At 50.9% G+C, this 12,952-nt stretch overlaps 1 protein-coding gene across 4 annotated transcripts in view; it reads right to left on the reverse strand.

Annotated features, from left to right (window-relative positions):
• DEGS2 (delta 4-desaturase, sphingolipid 2) overlaps positions 1-12,952 on the reverse strand; it is a 72,212-nt gene that overhangs the window by 22,963 nt on the left and 36,297 nt on the right. The window contains exons 3-4 of one of the 4 annotated variants that reach the window (XM_045060523.1): positions 10,603-10,765; positions 9,303-9,402 (exon numbers count right to left, since the gene is read on the reverse strand). The exons of 2 other annotated variants lie outside the window; for them this stretch is intronic. The gene's annotated coding sequence lies outside the window, so the exon portion shown is untranslated. Of the gene's footprint in view, positions 1-9,302; positions 9,556-10,602; positions 10,766-12,952 lie in introns of all 4 variants that reach the window. One more of the 4 variants, XM_045060522.1, reaches the window with a different exon arrangement.

The following is a 12,952-nucleotide window of genomic DNA, read 5'->3' on the forward strand; positions in this document are numbered from 1 at the left end:
CCAGTCCAGCAGGAAGACCGTCGGAGCTGCCCTTGCGCACCCACCGGGGGCACCCGGCCCAGCTTGCACGCCCTCGAAGGCAGAACTCCCCGCTCCCCACGGCAACCTGTTCTTTTTTCAGCCAGAGGGACCCTCCCACCGGCTGGCCCTTTACCGATGAGTAAACCGAGGCTCAGAGCTGAAGAGGGCCTTGCCTAAGTACACAAAAAGAAGCAGCAAAGCAGGGACAGGCCCCTGATCTTTGACAACATCAGAGTGTCAGCCCTCGTGTCACGCTCGGGGAGATCTGAGTCCCGGCTCTGCCCTGTGAGACACCGTGAGGCCTGCCGGCTGCCTCCACCCTGCGGCACGGATCAGAAAACTTCACTCATACATCTGGCCCAGGACTCAACCTGTGCAGACGAAACTAGCCCAGTGTCCCCACTTGACAGATGAGCAGACTTAAGCCAAGGTGGAGACAAGTCAAAGGGCACCTGGACAGAGACTTGAGAGCATGACTCCCAATCTGATGCCCTGGCCAAGTAATTCCCAAGTCCCCGAGGCCAGCCTGACCCACAGAAACTGCCTTCAAGATGGTGAAGTAACCTCCCCGTCATGCCCCTGGTCCTAGCGATGGAAGAGAGTACATATTCGTCTGTGAGGGGGTGTCCTGGGTGGGATCCCGGACCAGAAGAGGGGCATTAGGTAAAAACTTAGAGAATCTGAATAAACTATGGGCTCCAGTTAATAATAATGGATCAGGGGGCACCTGGGTGGCCCAATCGGGTAAGCATCGGACTCCTGATTTTAGCTCAGGTCATGATCTCATGGTTCATGAACTCAAGCCCCACATTGGGCTCTGCACTGACGGTGTGGAGTCTGCTTGGGATTCTCTCTCTCTCTCTCTCTCTCTCTCTCTCTGCCCCTCCCCCACTTGCTCTCTCTTTCAAAATAAATAAACTTCAAAAGAAATAGTAATGTATCAGTAGTGATTCCTGAATTATAACAAACACATCATACTCTTAGAAGATCTTAAAATAAAGGATATCGGGTGTGGAAGCTATGTGAATTCTTGACAGTATGCTCCCATTATTTCAAGAAATCATAAAGTTTATTTTAAAATGAAGTTTATTCTTCGAAAATCCTTACGATGTATGGTCTATGTAGCCACTCCCCTGTGACTTCTCCATAACCTTCCCCGCCCCCGTTGCCCTGGGAGGGGCAGCAGCCGGGGTGGGGGGCTCACCGACTCTCAGGAGGGACCCCGACCGGAGGCCCGGGTGTCCCCCACTGCCTGTGAGGAGCTGAGGGTACCTACCCCCCTCCGAAGCCTTAGCTGTACTGTTTGCCATCCCAACGCAAAGCCCGATTCTGCCGTGCACCTTTGCAGAGAACAGGCCAGAATGCATTCCGCAGGGCGGCCCTTCCCACCCCTGCCCAAAGCCAGGAGGCTAACAGCCCGTGAGTCACAGTCTGCTGACAAGGACTTCCCTCCCTTCGTGAAGGAAGGGCAACCATCCCCAAGAAAGGGAAGAACTCCCCACCTGGGAAAACAGAGCTATTGGAAAAGCAGAACCAGACGGAGAAACGACAATACTTTTTGCAGGAGGCACAAAAGGCTACTGCCATTCCACCCATGAAGTAAATAAATCAATAAACCAGAGGTGGACACATATAGCTCGCTGGTTTACAAGAAAAGAATCTTGAGGGCGCCTGGGTGGCCCTGTGGGTTGGGTGTCTGACTCTTGATTTGGGCTCAGGTCATGATGTTACAGTTGTAAGATCAGGTCATGATCTCATGGCTGTAGGATCGAGCCCTGCATGGAGCTCTGCGTTTGGGATTCTCTTTCTCCCTCTCTGTCACTCCCCAGCTCCCACGTGCTCTCTCTCGCTCGCTCTCTCTCAGAATAAATAAACTTAAAAAAAGTTTTAATAAAATAAAAAAACTAAAAGAAAACCCTCCATTGAAATAGAAGTACATGAAAGAAAACAGACATGAAGACAGGTACAGAATCCAAAAATCTGTCTCAAGAGATTTCTAGGATAGAGCAAATGGGGGAGGTGTGACACTTGTGCCTCCATAGTCTTATTTTCCTCGTAGAAGTCATCTGTCGCTGGAATTATAATTTAATTATGTGTGAGGATGACTATCCCTCTCTGACATAAAGCTTTATAGCATGTACTTACTTACCTGATTATTGTCTGTCTCCTCCCATAGAGTGTCTGCTCTCTTGGGTTCACCCCTGGTAACCCTAACGCCTAGAATATGGATGCCCTTAATAACAGTTTACTAAATGAAACTCAACACCCAAAAGACAAATAATCCAGTGAACCAATGGGCAAAAGACATGAATAGACACTTCTCCAAAGAAGACATCCAGAGGGCCAACGGACAAAAAGATGCTCCACGTCACTCATCATCAGGGAAATACAAAGCAAAACCACAAGGAGATACCACCTCACACCTGTCAGAATGGCCAACATGAACAACTCAAGGCAACAACAGATGTTGGCGAGGATGCGGAGAGAGAGGATCCCTTCTGCATTGTTGGCGGGAACACAAGCTGCTGCAGCCACTCTGGAAAACAGAATGGAGGTTCCTCAAAAAGCTAAAAACAGAACCACCGTACGACCTATGTGGAATTTAAGAACCACTACAGTTGAACATAGGGGAAGGGAAGCAAAAATAAGATAAAAACAGAGAGGGAGGCAAACCATAAGAGACTCTTAAATACAGAGAACAGACTGAGGGCTGCTGGAGGGGGGGGTTGGGGGATGGGCTAAATGAGTGACGGGCCTTGAGGAGGACATGTGTTGGGATGAGCACTGGGGGTTGCATGCAAGTGATGAATCCTTAAATTCTATTCCTGAAAAAAATAGTAAATAATGCAAAAAAAAATACACACACACACACAAGCGAACTAGCCCACTACTTGGTTCTGAGGCTAAAAATAGTAAAATAATAAAATGTATTTAGAATTAAAAAATAATTTACTAAGTGAAAGGATGGATGAATCACGTCAAACAAGAAATAAATGGGGTTTCCTAAGGTCAGAAGTAAGACGCGAGTCTCACGACCTGAGCCCAAGTCGGACACTCAACGGACTGAGCCACCCAGGCGCCCCATCTGCCGTAATATCTCTTAAAGCACCACACGCACCTGCCTCTGATCCAGGAATTTCACTGCTGGGCACAGAGCCCAAAGAAACAAAAATATATATCCACCAAAGGCACGTGTAGGAATATTCATAACAGCTTTATTGGTAAAAGCCCAATCCTGGAGAGAATCCCAACCTCCAAGCACAGCGAATGGATAGACAGACTTCCCACGGTCATCCACACGCTGGAATAAAACAGGAAATGCTATGCATGCACCAACACGGTGTATCATCCGTGCATTTTGATTTTCTGTATTTCTTTTCTTTCTTTCTTTCTTTCTTTCTTTCTTTTTTTTTTTAGGTTATCTCTACATCCAAGGTTGGGGCTCGAACTCCCGACCCCAAGATCAAGAGTTGCATGCTCTTCTGACGAGCCAGCCAGACGCTCCTGATTTTCTGTATTTCTGGTGCTGACATCTGCAGACCCTAAAGAGACTGCCCCTCCCGGGGACTGACCCGTTCCTGGCGATGGTAAACGCCGGGCAAACTAACCCATCCAGAGCTCATGTGGGCCACCTCCTCCTCCTCCACATGTCCAAGGACGACTGGAATAAAATGATTCAGGCTGACCAGTCCTAAACCTGTTTACCCTGCCTCACCACACCTTCCCGTGGAAACCACATTCAAGGCTCCTGGCCTCTCTGCCCCAGCCTCCGGGGTGGCCCTGTGACCTAAGGTGTGCGCCCTCCTCCCTGGAACTGTACATAACAATGGCAGTTGTCTCCCGATCTGCGGGACTAATAAAAGTGGTGTGGTAAACAAGCAGCTTGCTGCACAGCAAGCGGGAGGTTTGGCCTCAGTGGGGACTGACATGCCACCAGGACGCCAGGGGCTATTGACCCGCTGCACCAGGTGTGAGCTGCAGCCTGGGCCAGGGTGAAGCCTGCAGGTGCCCTCCCCCCCGCCACCCCACCGCTGGCGCATTTGCCTGGGGTGGCCCCGGACTCCCACCCGGACCTCCTTAGGCTCTCGTCTGAGCTGTGACCTGCCTAGATGGCAGGGTTCCCGGGCACCCCTTTTCTTGGGGGACTAGCTGAGTGTATGGCCAGGCCAGAGTGCACAGCACGGACACCCTGCTCCCTGCCTTTCCGCCTGCCCAGCGGAGCACGTGGGTAACACCCGTGCGTAGAGCCACCCGTGAATTCAAACCACACACAGAGCCAAGGCAAGGGCCACCCGCTCGGGGACCACAGCACCCCACAGGTCCTGTGGGAAAGGCCGCGATGGTGCTGTTTGCCTGCGATAGTCCCAATTCCTCCCCTGACTTAGTGGGGGTAGGAGGGATCACACCCATGGAGAATCTGGAGGGAGGGAGGAGGGAGGGGAAGAGGACAGGCAGGAGGAGGGAGAGAGAAAGGGGGACGAGGGAAGAGGGGGAGAAGAAGGAACCAGGCCACTGGGCCCCTGTCCCCAATACCCAACATTACTAAAATTACTAACTCCACCCAATCTCTCCACCCAGGAGAGATTTTGCCCTTAGAGATTTGGCTGATAGGTTCTACTCGGCTCCCATTTCAATGTGCCCTCAGCCCGTCTGCCTTCACCCCTGAAGTGACACACACCTTTTCCAGGCTACCCGGGGCGTCCACAGCCTTGGCATCCCCCACCATCCTCGCAGACAAGACCTGGCCGGCACCCGCCTTCCTCCAGGAGCACAGGCATCAGACATTACATGGCTGGCATCTTCCTCTAGCGAGAGTCATCCGACACGCCCCTTAAGGTCTTACAAATCCACATCTGTTAGTCCTTTTGGCAACACGTTCCTCATTTAGAAATTCTACCTAAATCTGGGGCACCTGGGTGGCTCGGTCGGTTGCATGGCAGACTTGGGCTCAGGGCATGATCTCACGGTCCGTGAGTTGGGGCCCCGCGTTGGGCTCACTGCCTTTGGTGCAGAGCCTGTTTGGGATCCTCTGTCCCCCTCTCTCTCTGACCCTCCCCCCCTCTCTCTCTCTCTCCCTCTCTCTCTCTCTCTCTTCAAGATCACTTCTACGTGGGGCACCTGGGTGGCTCAGTCAGTTAAGCGTACGGCTTCAGTTCAGGTCATGATCTCGTGGTTCATGAGTTCGAGCCCCGCATTGGGCTCTGTGCTGACGGCTCAGAGCCTGGAGCCTGCTTTGGATTCTGTGTCTCCCTCCCCTGCTCTGTCTCTGTCTCTCTCAAAAATAAATAAACATGAAAAAAAAAAACCTTTTTTTTAACCTTTATTTATTTTTGAGACAGAGAGAGACAGAGCGTGAACGGGGGAGGGTCAGAGAGAGGGAGATACAGAATCTGAAACAGGCTCCAGGCTCTGAGCAGTCAGCACAGAGCCCGACGCGGGGCTCGAACTCACGGACCGCGAGATCACGACCTGAGCTGAAGTCGGACGCTTAACCGACTGAGCCACCCAGGCGCCCCGGAAAAAAAAATTTTAATAAAAATAAATTCTACCTAAATCTAACTGAGGCTGCTACTTAGAATCAGCCCAGCTTCAGTGGGACCCCTCTGATGAAAGGCTCTAAGATCTGTCCAAAGTGAGTCAACAGGCACTCCCGCCATGCCTCGGTGACACCTTCACCCCTTCACTGCAGAGGTCTCACCCATCTCCTCTCCTGCCCCTGGGCTCTCTGGACCACCCAGGATGGCCATTAGGGCTTCTGATGCCCCAAATGCCCCAAGGGCTTCTGATGCAACAAATGCTCCTCTTTGCCTCTGGCTAAACACTGTTAAAAACAAATTTGCTGGCTACATACTGGGCTTTCCTGCTAACAGAGGTGCTCACAGACGCTGAGCCCTAGGATCCTCCAAATGCAGCTACCTCTTCGCTTGGGTCATGGAAGCGGCACCCCACGAGCTCAGCACGGCTGATGAGGCCTCCCTCAACAGGAAGGAGCCAAACCTGGGCCCTCTGGCATATTCCACCCGGCCTTCCCTGTCCTCAGTCCCTGGTCAAACGCCATGTGCTCCTCCCAGGGGGGAGGTCACCCCTCCCCCGGCCCCTTGGCTCACCAGGAGCCTCCCGTTAACTGAATGAACACCAATGAGAGTGTGAATTGCACTGCCCACCATCATAAAAATGACAGCGCTCATTGGAACATGGCTGCTTTTCATCTCTTAGGGTGTCCCAGACAAAGGACAGGACCCAATGTCAACATACTTGGCCAGACTTCCGGCAGTCATCTCTGCACCGGTGCCCTGGCCAACAACTGGTCCTTCTGCGCATTGATTACACACTGTTGGGCCACTGACTGACGGTGAAGAACTCTGGGAATCTCTTGCTTCACAGAACAAGGTCTGGACAGCCCACTCCCATCCCCTCTGGAGTTACAGACAGGCAGTAACCAGGTACCCATTTCACTTCTCAACAGACACAGTGCTGGGCTCTTGGAAGAGGCCCTCAGTAGAACTTTCCTGTCGGTGACGGGCGCCAGAGAAGTTACCTGAGAGACATAATGGTTTCCTCAAATGTTTTCTTTTCAAATTCCAATCCAGCAAATCGACCCCTAACAAGGCCTCTGTCTTGCCCCAGGCCTTAAACTCTCTTAATTCAAGGTCCTTGGCCAATTCAAAACTCAATGTGGAGTTTAAAAAATCTTCTACTCACCCTTTCCTACATTTAAAGGGGGATTCGTCTCCCCTGGATGGACATAAAGACTCATTATATATTATATATAGGCCTGTAATAACGGCTCCCCCTATCTTTATAAATTTCCAATCTTGCCCCATCCCAGAAGGACTGGGGGCCAGAGCGAGGACACCTATTCTCCTGGACCCATTAACCCCAGACTGTCCCATGGGCCAGGCAGCTGCTCATCTGATAGGGGGCCCATCCGAGCCTGATTCATACACTCACACACACACATGGAGTAAACACAACACCTGTCAAGTGCAACCACACCCTTTCTGTGGACTATCAGTGTCTGTACTCTCTGTCTGGGCGCTTTCATTGGTTTGTGATCAGAGGCCCAAACCCTCCCAGTGACCCATTGTTTCAACCAGGTATCGAGTTTGCTTAATCCAAGCGCCACAAAGACCTCACCACTCTACCACCAACCAAACCAACAACAAAGGGCCCATAGTCATCGGCCAGATCGGAGGGCCTTCGGTCAGACTCGCACTGGAGCCCCAGCTCAGCCTTGTCATAACACCCCAGAGCCACAAGAACAGCACCCTCATCTCCCCGCGTGGGGACCTGCTTGGAAAGCACAGCCCAGGCCCACATTTCAGACGACCTCTCCGTGGTCCAGAAGCTGGAGATCACCGGGACAACTTCACGCAGACGCTTGAACCTCTGCCCGCGGACCGCCCCCGCTAAGGCACCAAGTGGACACGGACCCTGCCTGCTTATCTTCCTTTGAGATTAGGAATTCTACTGTGTTTCTGAGCTTGCTGTCTGCTTAGCCAGGAAGCTACACACCTATGTGTACATGTGCCAACACTCCCACGCCTAAAGGGAAGTCTGGCCAAGGTTACTACTGTCCCTGCCGGTCCACCGATTGGTGGAGACATTGCTTTCCCCAGGGGGCACCAGCCTCACACCAATTAAACCCTGACCCCCCTGGGGAGAGGACTCCTCCTTCCCCCACCTTTGTCCCTTTTCCTACTACCCGCTCCAGCTTTTCACCAAGACCTCTGGCCCTGTGGTTCGCCCCATGACCGTGACCGCCCTTCTTCCTGATCACACGTGTCCCCCACACAACTTCACATAGACTTTCCTAAACCAGCCGTTCAAGCCCCCAACAGCATAACTGCTGCACCTGCCACCTTGACCCTCGAAACACACACCAAGGTGGTATTCTTGAAAGAGAACAAAATGAACACACACACACACACGCAGGAAAACCTTGGGCTGGGAGTAACTTGTCCCGTAGGGTTCCGCAAGACGAGCAAACACTGCTAACAAATTTTAGCTTGATAAACGCGCCAGGTCTTGCAATGCAACTGGTACGTGATGCCAAAGCCTCAGAGGCCCAATTGCACTAATCATTTATTTTCCGTAATTCTGATGTTACGATATCTCGTTGGTCTTGAAGAGCCTGCCCTTCTCAGGGCTAGCCAGTTCTTAGAGATAGTAAATGACTAGCCTCTAAGTGTGACTTTCACGTACAAAGGTATCTATTCAGAGCCCACGCACCACAATAGGAAGGAATAACAAAGTTGGAGGACTCATAGGACTAGATTTCTTTTTTTTTTTTTCATGTTTACTTATTTAATTTTGAGAGAGAGAGAGAGAGTGAGCGCAGGCCCACACACCCAAGCAGGGGAGAGGCAGAGAGAGAATCCCAAGCAGGCCACGCTGTCAGCCCAGGGCCCGACATAGGGCTTGATCCCACAAACTGAGATCAGGACCCGAGCCAAAACCGAGAGTTGGACACTTAACCAACTGGGCTACCCAGGCACCCCTCATAACTATGATTTCTAGACTTAACTACAAGACAATGTGCCCTGGTGAAAGAACAGACACATAGATCAATGGAACATAATAGAAAGCCAAGAAATAGACCCACACAAATTTAGTCAACTGATCTTGGAATGTGAGAGGTAAGTGAGATGATTTCTTTTTTATTTTTTTTTTATTTTTTTTTTCAACGTTTATTTATTTTTGGGACAGAGAGAGACAGAGCATGAACGGGGGAGGGGCAGAGAGAGAGGGAGACACAGAATCGGAAACAGGCTCCAGGCTCCGAGCCATCAGCCCAGAGCCCGACGCGGGGCTCGAACTCACGGACCGCGAGATCGTGACCTGGCTGAAGTCGGACGCTTAACCGACTGCGCCACCCAGGCGCCCCAAGTGAGATGATTTCTTACCAGAAATACCAAATAAAAGCTATGCTGCCTAGTTAACGGTAGGTTTACAACCTGTCCGGAATATGTACCCAACACCCCACCGCCACAATGGAGTCCCAAACCCTTAGACACTTCACTTCCTGATTCCTCTGCCCCTCTCCATTTCATGAGCTTATTTTTTGAAGGCTTTGCAATGAGCATGCGCCAAAGACCTGAAGTCCCTGCCTCACCTCAAGGTATGTACATTGGTTCCAATCAGACTACTTTTTGCCTTACATGGGCATAGGCGACTTCAGGGCAAAGCTGTAACCTCTGTAGTGCTCAGCCAATAAGGGACCAGGGGAGGGACTTACCTCTTCAGTGCTCAGCCAGTGAGGAGCCAGGGGAGGGGCTTACCTCTGTAGTGCTCAGCCAATAAGGAATCGGGGGAGGGGCTTCTTGCTAGGAGATAAATTGTCTGCTGTTACTGCCTCCAGTGAGCCTGTCCATCAGACACCTGCTTTTGCAAGAACGTTGATTAAAGCCTTGCTTCACTGTGTCCAAGTCTCCACGTCCCTCCTTTGATTGGGTCTGTGGGCTCATTTCTCTCATTGGTCAACAGAGTAAGAGCAATTCAGTGGAAAAAGGATAGTCTCCTCAGAAAATGGCGCTGCAACCATTGGACGTCCATATGCAAAAGAATAAATGAACGGAGACACACACGTCACACAGAAATGGACTCAAAATGGGGCACTCAGTCATTAAAGCATGTGACTCTCAATCTTGGGGTTGTGAGTTCAAGCCCCACGTTGGGGGTAGAGATTACTTAAAAATAAAATCTTAAAAAAATATATACTCAAAATTGATCACAGACCTAAATGTAAAATACAAGATGTCAAAACTTCTTGAGGAAAACCTAAATGACTTTGGGTTTGGTGATGAGTTTTTTTTTTTTAAGTTTACTTATTTATTTTTGAGAGACGGTGAGAGTGGGGAAGAGGCAGAGAGAGAGAAAAGGAGAGAGAGAATCCCAAGCAGGCTCTGCACTGTCAGCACTGAGCCCAACAGGAGGCTCAAGCTCACGAACTGTGAGATCGTGACCTGAGCCGAAACCAAGAGTTGGATGCTTAATTGACTGAGCCACTCAGGTGCCCCTTGGTGATGAGTTTTTAAACACAACACCAGTGGTACAATCCATGAAAGAGAAAAAAAATATGGTTTAAACTTTATTAAAATGTATAACTTTTAAAAAAAATTTTTAAATGTTTACTTATTTTTCAGAGACAAAGCATGAGGGGCGGGAGGGGCAGAGATAAAGGGAAACACGGAATCTGAAGCGGGTTCCAGGCTCTGAGCTGTCAGCACAGAGTCCGGGGTTGGCCGGAACTCAGGAACCGTGAGATCATGACCTGAGCTGAAGTCAGACGCTTAACTGACTGAGCCCCCCAGGTGCACCTAAAATTTATAACTTTTGTTTTGCAAAAGAAGGAGGAGACAAGCCACAGACTGGGAGAAAATACCTGCGAAACACAAATCTGAATCTACAAGTCAACAGTAGAAGGCAAAGAACCCAATTAACAAGTGGGCAAAAGATCTGAACAGACACCCAGCCACAGGAGACATAGATGACAGATGAGTGTATGAAAAGACACTTCAACGTCATTTGTCATCAGGGAAATGCAAATCAGAGCAATAAACGAGATACCTTTACACCTACCAGAATGGATGATATCCGGGACGCTGACAATACCAGGACTTGGAGTGACAGGGACGCTCATTCATCGCTGGGGATTACGCAATGGTGCGGCCACTTGGGAAGACAGTCTGGCAGTATCTTACAAAAGTAAACCACACAATCCAGCAGCTGTGTTCCTCGGTATCTGTTTACCCAAATGATGTGAAAACTTAGGCCCACACAAAACCTGCGTGTGCGTGTTCATAGCAACTTTATTTGTAGTTACCTAAAACCTGAAGCAACCAAGGTGCCCTTCGATAGGTGAATGGATACGCAAACTGTGGTCCACCTAGACAAGGGAATATCAGTCTGAGATAAAAGGAAATGATCTGGGGGTGCCTGTCTGGCTCGGTGGGTGGAGCGTGCGACTCTCGATCTTGGGGTCATGAGTTTGAGCCCCACGTTAGGCGTAGAGATTATAAAAGAATAAACAAGTAAACCTTAAAAAAAAAAAAAAAAGGAAATGAGCTAACACGTCACTAAAAGACACGGAAAAGTCTTACATGCATACTGCTAAATGAAAGAAGCCAGTCTGTAAACACTAAGTACTGTATGATTCCAATGACATAACATACTAGAAAAGGTAAAGCTATAGAGACTATACAAACAGAACAGTAGTTTGCCAGGGGTGCTGGGGGGGTGGTGAGGGTTGAACAGGTGCAACGCAAGGGAATTTTTAAGGAGGGGAAATTATGGTGAAGGAGACAGCAACGGTGGATAGAAGACATTCGCATTTATTAAAACTCAAAGACCTTGGTATCGCAGAGTGAATCTTCATGGACACACAGTTTTTTTTTTTTAATGTTTCTTTATTTTTGAGAGAGAGAGAGGGAGAGAGACAAAGTGTGAGTGGGGGAGGAGCAGAGAGAGGGAGACACAGAATCTGAAGCAGGTTCCAGGCTCTGAGCTGTGAGCACAGAGCCCGACCCGGGGCTCGGATCCACGAACCACGAGATCAGGACCTGAGCCGAAATCAAGAGTCAGAGGCTCAAGGACTAAGCCACCCAGGCGCCCCTGTATGTTACACTTGAATTAAAAAGTGAACACAATATAACAATAACTGAAAAGCTGGGCATCACCATCTAGAAACACTGTATAGACATTTCTGGGCGCCCAAGAAGAGAAAAACCCCAAAGGCTTCCAAGAAGAAACAGAAAAGACATTACTTGCCAAAGAACAAGGCTCAGCTTGGCCACGGACCTCACCAGCCACACCGTGGGCAGGAAGACGGTGGAGCAGGGCCCCTGCCCCGCTCGTGCCTCTCCCACTGCAGCCTGGTCCACGCATGCGCATGTGCACACACGGCCGAACGCCCATCCCCAAGCTTCCCTGTGTCCTCAAATTTCTTATCCCGCTCACCTGCCTCGTCTCCAGTTTCTCATGCCCAGGCAGCAGGCACTACCTCTGTACTCCTGGCACATGGCCCCTCGGTCATCAGCAGGGGTCAGCAGGGAGAACCAGGCTGCTGCGGCCGGGAGCGCACTTGGGACCTTGTAGGAAGTTATCAGCTGCCCGGTGAAGCTCACCAGATCACCAGAGGTCTCCTCTATCGGGCCGGGGAGGTTGACCGGCAGACAGCCTGGCCCTCGGGTTTAATCCCTGACACCTCTTTGGTTATGTCATTTTCAGATGTGTGCCTTAAGGACAACATAAAAACCGGTCGGAGAAGTCGGCCCCGTTTCGGGGTGGGGGCGGGGGGTTTCAACTGCACACCACACACAAACACAAACGGGTGTTGACATCTGGAGCCTGGAACATGGTATCAGCCTGTCTGGCAGGCATCAGCTCCAAGCCAGAAGTCAAGCCCTCCTCCAGATCCAGGCCGGGGCCACCCTGGGTTAACAGTGACAATTCTTGTCCTTCTGTGAGCTGGGAGTCCTCACTGTCCCGTTTCACCGTGGACGACACAGGCCCAGTTAGAAGCCTGTCTGGCTCGTGGGCATTCCTCCAGGATATGGATGTCCACGGAGCTGGGGCTTCCAGATCCAAGCTCTAGAATGTTCGTGGTTCCCAGGGCTGGCTCCCCAGCCCACGCCCAGGTGTAACAGTGTGGCAGCCAGGCGCTGGAGCGGCCTGGGGTTGGCACACTGCAGACTCCGTCCCCTCCTGCCACCCGTCCGTGGGCCTCGTCAGGATTCACCTCCACAGGGCGGGCTCCTGGACTCGACGGTCTGCAGGGACCCGTTCAGATGGTGTGTGGGGTGCTGCCGGCCCCACCCAGTGGAAACGCTTTCCATGCTGAGGTCCGTGGAGCTGGTCCGGGGACAGAGGAGGCTGACGGTTGAAATGCTGGCAGGGAGGCAGGAAGACGCCGGGGTCCCCCCACCCGATG

This window comes from Felis catus, chromosome B3, assembly GCF_018350175.1.
Source record: "Felis catus isolate Fca126 chromosome B3, F.catus_Fca126_mat1.0, whole genome shotgun sequence".
NCBI classification, from domain to species: domain Eukaryota; kingdom Metazoa; phylum Chordata; class Mammalia; order Carnivora; family Felidae; genus Felis; species Felis catus.